This window comes from Humulus lupulus, chromosome 7, assembly GCF_963169125.1.
Source record: "Humulus lupulus chromosome 7, drHumLupu1.1, whole genome shotgun sequence".
Taxonomy (NCBI): Eukaryota; Viridiplantae; Streptophyta; class Magnoliopsida; order Rosales; family Cannabaceae; genus Humulus; species Humulus lupulus.
The window spans coordinates 16,952,609-16,961,554 of record NC_084799.1 but is presented as its reverse complement, the minus strand read 5'-3'; positions in this window follow the sequence as shown (position 1 = coordinate 16,961,554).

Below are 8,946 nucleotides of genomic sequence, written 5' to 3'. Positions count from 1 at the left end.
TCGATCGAGGATGATGTTATTTATTTTTAGTCTTTTGAATCATGTTTTGATGTATTTCCGCATTTAGTATTTTAACAATTACAGTTTATGTTTTTTTTTTTTATGTTTTATAAACAATGGGATCCCATACCACATCATATTTTATTTACTTTGTATTTGATACAATATTTTTTTTAGTTTTCAATAAAGTTAAGTTATTTCTTATGTTTGTATCAAAATAATAATAGCTATGTCTAGTAGTTTTAATGGTCCAAGGTCTTAGAAATAGTTGGGTCGTTACAGGTACACGACCACACACAGTCTGTGACGACCCAAATTTCCTAATAAGGCATAGGGCCTTGATTAGGGGGTCAGGATGACAAATCTTGGAAAGTATATGCATATGTGAAATTTATGTGCATCATTATGTGAATATGTGAGTTATATTATAATATGACTAGATATGCATGTTTAGGTGTATTAAATATGTATGTGGGCTCATTTCTGTTCTATTGGGCCATTTTCATATTTTGGCCCGTTGAGGGCATAGTTGTATATTTTCATGCGTGATTGGTGAATTATGAATGAGGCCACATTATAATGTGGATTTGTTCGAGCTATTCGACATGAGACGATCTTTTAATGCAAATGAGCGGTTTGGTCATAACGGGGTTAATGTCGGGACTCGGGGTGAGTCTCGAGGTAATGGGATATGATTAGTACATTACCAGGAATAAAAGGGTAATGGGATATGATTTATTAGCATTTGAGAATATTGGGAATAACGGGAATTGGAGGACGTTAATTAGGATTAATGGGATTGGATGGGAAATGACGATTTTGCCCTTGGTGACTGTTAAAGGTTTTATTTAAGCCTAGGGGTATTTTAGTCTTTTCACCTAAGGATATATATGAACCACTGAGAAGGTTGTAGAAAGCTAACCAAAATAGAGCATCAATCTCTTCTTCTCCCGTTCATCTTTTCTCCTTCATTTCTCTTTGAATTTTAAAGCTCCATTTGAGGAACCAAGCTAGGGAGTTGAGCTTTGATGATCTAGGGTTATGTTCTACCATTGAAGAGGGTGTGATTCTGAGCTTGAGGTAAGTTTCTAACCATTATAACTCTGGTTTTCTACTTTGTTTTCAGTTGGTTTTCAGTTTGGATTTTGTGTTGGATAGTTGAGGATTGATGGGAGTTTTTGGCTATGATTGGTTAGGTTATGATGCCTAGGACTTGTGTATATGTTATTTGGGTTCTTTTGGGGGTTTGAATGAGGTTTGGAAGCTTGCTTTTAAGGTTGGAAATGGAGGAATCGAAGGAGGGAAAAACCAGGGCAATTCTGCCTGGTCCTAGCGCTACAGCGCTAGCCAGGGCAAAACTCCCCTGCTTGTAGCGCTGGGGTACTAGGGGGGCAGCATGGTAGCGCTACCCTGCTTATCCAGATTCATGTTTTGGGCACTTTTGAGGGATTTTGGCTCGGGGTTTCAATTCCTAAGGCTCGGGATCAAATCTATTCACCGTTTGGGTACAATTCGGGGTCCCGGGAGTGAGGTTTAGGTTAAGAACCTTTTATTGTTGATTTTCATTGATAAAAGTTATATTTGGCTATGCCTAGGTGACCGCTAAGGGATCAAAGGATTGATCGTTCTCAAGGGTCGCTCATCTATTATTTCTCACTCAAACCAGAGGTAAGAAAACTGCACCCGGTTATGTGGTTATGTTGGGACTAAGTGTTCCCTATACTTGTATGTAATGTCACATGATGGTATTATGCCATTGGGACATGAGATAAATGGCCTAAGAGTGTCGGAATTAATATTGGTGCACAAGGACGCGACTCGGCCACTGGTAGCTAAGGTTAATTCAATAATCATTGAGCTTGGCCTAAGCGAGCCAAAGTCAGTGGGTTGAACACTGGGCTCGGCCTAAGTGAGCCGAAGACAGTGGCTTAAATAGAGGGTGCGGCCTAAGGGTCGACCCTATATATTGTATGATATGTCTATTGTTGCTAATCTAATGAATATTATATGTTGATTATCTGAATGATAAATTGTTGATTTGTAGATTGTTATCACTGATTAAATGAATGTTACGGACTGTTGAATATTTGGTTATGCTTGGTGAATTATTTGGTTATTGATATTGATCGTGCTATGATATTATGGTTTTTTAGTTGGGCCTTGGCTCACGGGTGCTACGTGGTGCAGGTAAAGGAAAGTATAAAACGGATCAACCATGGGTTGGAGAGCTTTGGGGGCGAGGTGTACATTGTCAGCTGCTCGGCCGCCATGGTCAAGGGTTTGTACAGGGACGAAATCCTAAAAATGTATATTTTTCCATTAGAATGGCTTGATGGTTTATAACCTTTGGAAATTTTGTAAATATGACCTCTAAGCCATGTTTTGGGATCCCATGTACTAAACTTCCATTTCAGAGAAAATGACCTGTTTATGACCAAAGTCTTTTCCCTTTAACCTGTTTATGACTTTAGATTCACATTTTTATCTAAGTGACTTGATTAGCAAGTCTTACACTATTTCAAACACAAAGTGTAACGGTCTTGGTTACCTAGGGCGTTACACAGATCATGGACTGTGTGTGGCGTGTACTGCATAATTATTAGGTATAGATTTTTCAATTTTATTTATTTAATTAATTAATTAATGAGAATTTTAAAAATTAGCTTTTGGATATTTTCATTAATAAGATAATTAATTAAAAGATAAATTGTAAGTTCGTTACAGATTTATTTTTTAAAATTTGAATATTTTCTTTTTAAGAAAGACTTATCAGAAAATAATCAGTAGACTAAAAGAATACTCAAGATACTAAAGAATTCGCTCTGTGAAAAAGAACGATACTTTTCTATCTCTCCCTGAAAAAGATAAAGAACCAATCTTAGGCCTATTCTCTTAATCTCATGTGTTAAGTACATCAAGTAGAATAAGAAATCAACCATCCTTTATTCTCTAAGTGCCCACACATTTCTTGAGGTGTAGAGAACGTTGTGGAAGATCTTGGTGTGAGTACCTGGGAGCAGAAGTGATAGGAAGTTCGTTCAAATTACGAAAAGATAGCAAGGACACTTGATAGGCATCAAGAGGTATGTTTTCTATTTACTTGCTTATGATTAATGTATGTATATTAATGGATCTGCATATTTAAAGGTAGTTTAAATATGTTACAAAATTTTTGTTGTACACTGGGCCAACCTACCACCACTCCACTGCGTATTAGGAAACTCGTTCCTAACAATTGGTATCAGAGCGGTAATGAATCTCCACATACATTAATTACTATGTGGGCATAATATGCATTCTTATGTTATTGTAATATATGTGAATGGATGGATGTATGTATGGTTATAGTTTATTCTTAAGGGTAGTTAATTATACGGTGTTTTGGGTTTAGGAATTGTTCTTAAAATTTCTAGATGAAAAATGTAAGCTATTTTGGGGCATATGAATTAATTGTAATTTAAGTTTCTGCATTAGATTATTTGAAAAAATTCTGTAAGGCTCGAGCCCAGGGTTCCGTGCCCCAAAGCCTGAGTCTATACCCATCCGTGCCCAGCCCCTGCACTGCTGCCAGCACAACGCGCCCTTGTGCACCTCACCCAGCCGCGCGCCCTGCGCCTGTCGCGTGCACAGCGTGCCCCTGCACACCTTGCCAAGCTGCGCGCCCCGCGCCTGTCGTGCGCACCCAGTGCGCCCCTGCGCTTGCTGTTGCCGCTCGCACAGTGTGCCCCTGCGCACATCGCTTAGCCGCGCGCACCTCATGCGCCCCTGCGCTTGCGCCTGTCGCACGCACACCATGCGCCCCAGCCACACCCTCCAGCAGCTGTCGTGCCTCGCCAAGCCTACTTGTGCCAGCGGCCCTAGGATTTTTAATCCTAGGGTTTACACATTGTTATCCATTTAAATTATGGGCCTAATTAATTTTAGCCCATAATTAAAATTGTTTTATTTTGAATTAATTGTTTGATCCCAAATTCAAAATTGGGCATAATAACTTATTGGGTATTAAAGTCCAAGTTAATTATTCTTAAAATTTGTTTAAGATAATTAAAAGATATTTTAAATCAAAATTGAAAGGATAAGTGGCTTAATGGATTAAGACTACTTGTCAAGGCCCAAAGTTGAAGATAAAGATATCTTTAGGTTTTATTTAGTCTCTTACATTTTTGTGTATATTTTTTCTAGTGTTGTAATTTTTCTAGAAATACCCAAGACACCCGACCCGCACTTATTTAGTTAGTATTTACTTATTTAAATGTTTGAATGTGATTAAATTGTTTAATACTTTATCATGCATTTTTTTTTACATGCCATACATATTACCCACACAATATTTAAAATTATGCATGCATCTCATATGAGTAGAAACATGCCTTAGGATTGTCCTTTGTGTTTATATGCTTTATGTTATGGACCATATAATAATAAATCTAGTTTTAACTAGTTCAAGAGCGGAAATAGATTTTAAATTTTTTTTAATTTCAAGTATTTAATAAAATTGTTTTATTAAATAATAAATGATATTCCTATTAACTATAGAAAATTAAAATTGAATTAATTAGGGAATAGTTCTATAATTTTAATTTTGCTTAATTTGATTAGTAATTATTAGAATATCATTTGGTAAAAGTAGATCACTTTATTTTTACAAACCAATTAAAAAGCATATGATGTTTTGAGAAAACACATATTTTAAAATAGTGAGTGGGAGAGAGAGTTATGACAATAAGTCCCATGGTCTCCATTATTAGTTGGCACTGAGATAGCATGGAGAGGGCCTCACGACACCATTTCTTATATCCCCCTAAGGAAGGCTTCCGAATATGTTATTCTCAAGGCAAACTTCTTTTTCAAGAATATGATTTAATGATGTATTTCAAGTTTGACTACCCTAAGACACACTCTTGAGTTAAGTCATTGATCTAAAATAATGGGTTACACTCACAAGGAACATTAGGTTTTCGAGCGGACTAGTGTATTCTTAACCAAACAAACAATTGTTTATAAGTCAAAAGAGAAATATTGATTTGAATTTTCACTTATAAATTTGAGAGCTTGTCTCAAAATTAATTTGGAATTAGTCTGACCTACCCTAAGGCTGGTCCATTAATGTTCAAATTAATTAATCGTGGAATTAGTAATTATTTTTTATGTGTTCTTTAATTGTTGCATTCATGCATCATGTTTACTATTCCGAAAATAACTGATATTTAATATATGAATAAATTAATTTTTGTTTATTTGTTTATTCCCAGCAAAAATGTCTATTGGTGAACTACACATCGGTGCCTTTCTCAAATCTTTAGTTTTTGAACCTGAAAACATGCGACACTAGTTTCGAGGCATTTTGACTATTTTTTCTTATAAGAAATTAATGTCAACCGTCTGTAACAAACCTCCAATGGAACCACCTTTGGATACTAGCTATGAAGCAGAAGAAAAATATGCATATTGGATGAAATTCGATTGGTTGGCACGTTATTGCATGGTTTCAACCATGCCTGACGAAACAAAGGAAAAATATATACACTATAATTCAGCACATGAGATGTGGCAAGCAATGACAAAGGAAGTCTATGCTGAGTGTCATCATTTGTATCAAACGAAAAAGGTAAATGAGATTTACATATATTTTTTCAACTTTGAATGATAGATTTAAATACTATGAATAGCATATTCAAATTTTTGGATAGTAGATTAAAAAATATATGCTACTAATCTATTTTTCTTTGTTTTTCCTTTTGCAGAATCAAGACATCGAAAAGAAGGAAGAGACTGATGAGGATTATGATAGCAAGTAAAGTTGGAGGAGTTGGAGAGTAGTTTTATTTAGAAATTTTATTGTTAGTTGAACAATTTAAAATTTTTATTTTGTTTTAGAAATTCTAGATTTCTTTGAACAAAGAAAACTATAGTCTAGAAATTTATTTTATTATTAGTAATTTTGATTATTAATGTTTGGAAACTTATTTCTATTTTTTGCATGACATTTATTTCTTTTATTAATAAAGTAGTTATTATTTAAAGAAATTATCAATTTACTTGTTATGCAACTTTGGAATAAACAAAATTTACATACTTATAATGAATTAATTTTTTTTACTTAATTCTGAATTATTTAAAACAACTAATCTTAGATCTATTAAACAACAAAACACTTATTCCGATAGTGAAACATATCTGTGGCACTTGAGATTGGGTCATATTGGTCTAAACAAAATTAATAGGCTTGTAAAGGATGGTCCTTTAAGAGAACTATCTATTGGATCTCTCCTTGTTTGTGAATCCTGTCTAGAATGCAAGATGACCAAGAGACCATTCTCTGTGAAAGGTTCAAGAGCTATAAAACCACTTCAGCTGGTACATACGGATGTTTGCGGTCCACTTAATGTACAAGCAAGAGGAGGTTATGAATACTTCATCACTTTCATTGACGATTATTCAAGATATGGTTACCTATACTTAATGCAAAGAAAATCTGAAACTTTTGGAAAGTTCAAAGATTTTTGAGCAGAGGCTGAAAAGAAATTAGGTAAATCACTAAAAGTTCTTCGATCTGGTTGGGGAGGAGAGTACTTGGATTTTGAATTCGAGGACCATCTGCGTGAGCATGGTATTCAACTCCAACTCACAGCACCTGGAACGCCACAACAAAATGGTGTTTCAGAAAGACGGAGCATAACGTTATTAGATATGGTTAGATCAATGATGAGTTTCTCATCATTACCACTGTCATTCTGGGGCTATGCAATTCAATGTGCTCTATACATATTGAATGTTGTTCCATCTAAGTCTATCCAGAAGACACCCATAGAATTATGGAATGGTTGTAAACCTAGTTTACACCATTTTTGAATTTGGGGGTGTCTTGCACATGTGCTTAAAGGAAAGACTGGGAAGTTGGAATCACACTTTGAAATGTGCATGTTTGTGGGATATTCCAAAGAGACTAGAGGTGGAATTTTCTATAGTCCAAAAGAAAATAAAACATTTGTAGACAAATGCAACTTTTCTTGAACATGACTATGTTAATAACCACAAACCTCGCAGTAAGGTTGTACTGGAGGAGATGGTCTCAAATGAAGTTGCAAAGTCACCAGCAACAACCAATAAAACATAGCAAGCGGAAAGTGCTAGTTCTAGTCAGAATAGTAGAGAACCTTGTCGTAGTGGGAGGGTTAGTAAGCAACCCACACGCTATGAACACGAAGTTCAAATGCTTGTGTCAGACACAAACAAAGACGATCCATTGACATTTAAAGATGCAATGAATGATTCTGACAAGGACAAAATGGAAAGACGCCATGAACCAAGAAATATAATCGATGTATTCCAATTCTGTCTGGGATCTTGAAGATTCACCTGAGAATATCAAGCCCATTGGTTGCAAGTGGTTATTCAAGAAGAAAAGAGGAGGGAATGGGAAAGTAGAGACTTTCAAAGCAAGGCTTGCAGCCAAAGGCTACACACAGAAAGAAGGGGTTGATTATGAAGAAACTTTTTCTCCTGTAGCCATGCTAAAATCCATTTGTATACTCTTTTCCATTGCTGCATGCATAGATTATGAGATTTGGCAAATGGATGTCAAAACAACCTTTTTAAATGGCTACCTTGACGAAACCATTTACATGTCTCAACTAGAAGGGTTCGAAGTAAAAGGTCAAGAGCAAAAACTTTGCAAGCTTCTTAGGTCCATCTATGGACTTAAACAAGCTTCTAGATCTTGGAATCTTAGATTTGATGACACAATTAAAACGTTTGGTTTTGAACAAAACATTGACGAACCTTGTGTCTATAAACAAATCAAAGATGGTGTAGTAGTATTCCTCGTTCTTTATGTTGATGATATATTACTGATTGGAAGTGACATAACATCATTATCAAAGGTAAAGAACTGGTTAGCTGAACATTTCCAAATGAAATATTTGGGAGAAGCCAAGTATGTTCTAGGAATTAAAATTCTTAGAGATAGACAAAACAAAACTTTGGCACTGTCTCAAGCAACTTATATTGATAAGGTACCAAAACGCTTTATTTTGCAAAACTCCAAAAAGGGTGATATGCCAACCCGTTCTGGAGTATTCCTTTCCAAGGAGCAGTATCCCAAAACACCTCAGGAAGAGGAAGATATGAGACAGTATCCCTATGCCTCAGTTGTAGGCAGTCTAATGTTTGTCATGTTGTGTACAAGACCTGACATTTGTTATACAGTAGGGATAGTCAACCGTTATTAATCCAATCTTGGATTGAGTCATTGGATTGCAGTGAAGAATATTCTCAAGTATCTTAGAAATACTAGAGATTATATTCTTGTATATTCAGGTGGAGACCTAAACCCCACTAGTTACACTGATTCTGATTTTCAATTAGATGGAGATAGTCAGAAATTGACTTCTGGATCAGTGCTTACTCTTGGAGGAGCAGCAGTAGTCTGGAGAAGTATTAAACAAACCATCATTGTAGACTCCACCATGGAGCCGAGCATATAGTAGCTTGTGAAGCAACTAAGGAGGCTGTGTGGTTCAAAAAATTCTATTTCGATTTGGAAGTAGTGCCAGATGTGGATAAGCCACTAGTCCTATATTGTGTCAACAATGAGGCAGTAGCTAACTCAAAGGAACCACGGTGTCACAAGTGGGGAAAGCACATCGAGATGAAGTATCACTTGCTTAGAGAGATAGTTCATCGAGGAGATGTTGCAGTTTTGAAGATAGCTTCAGAGCATAATCTTGCAGATCCTTTCACAAAGACTTTATCCATAAAATATTTTAAGGAGCATGTAAGAAACATGGGGATTAGAGATATGCCTCATTTTCTTTAGGGCAAGTAGGAGATTGTTGGGAATTGTGCCCTGAAAGCATATGTAGTAGACATTGTTTTAAGAAATAAATAAATAAATTGAATTTGTTATGCATATATTTTATGGACTATATTATTCTGTGATAATAT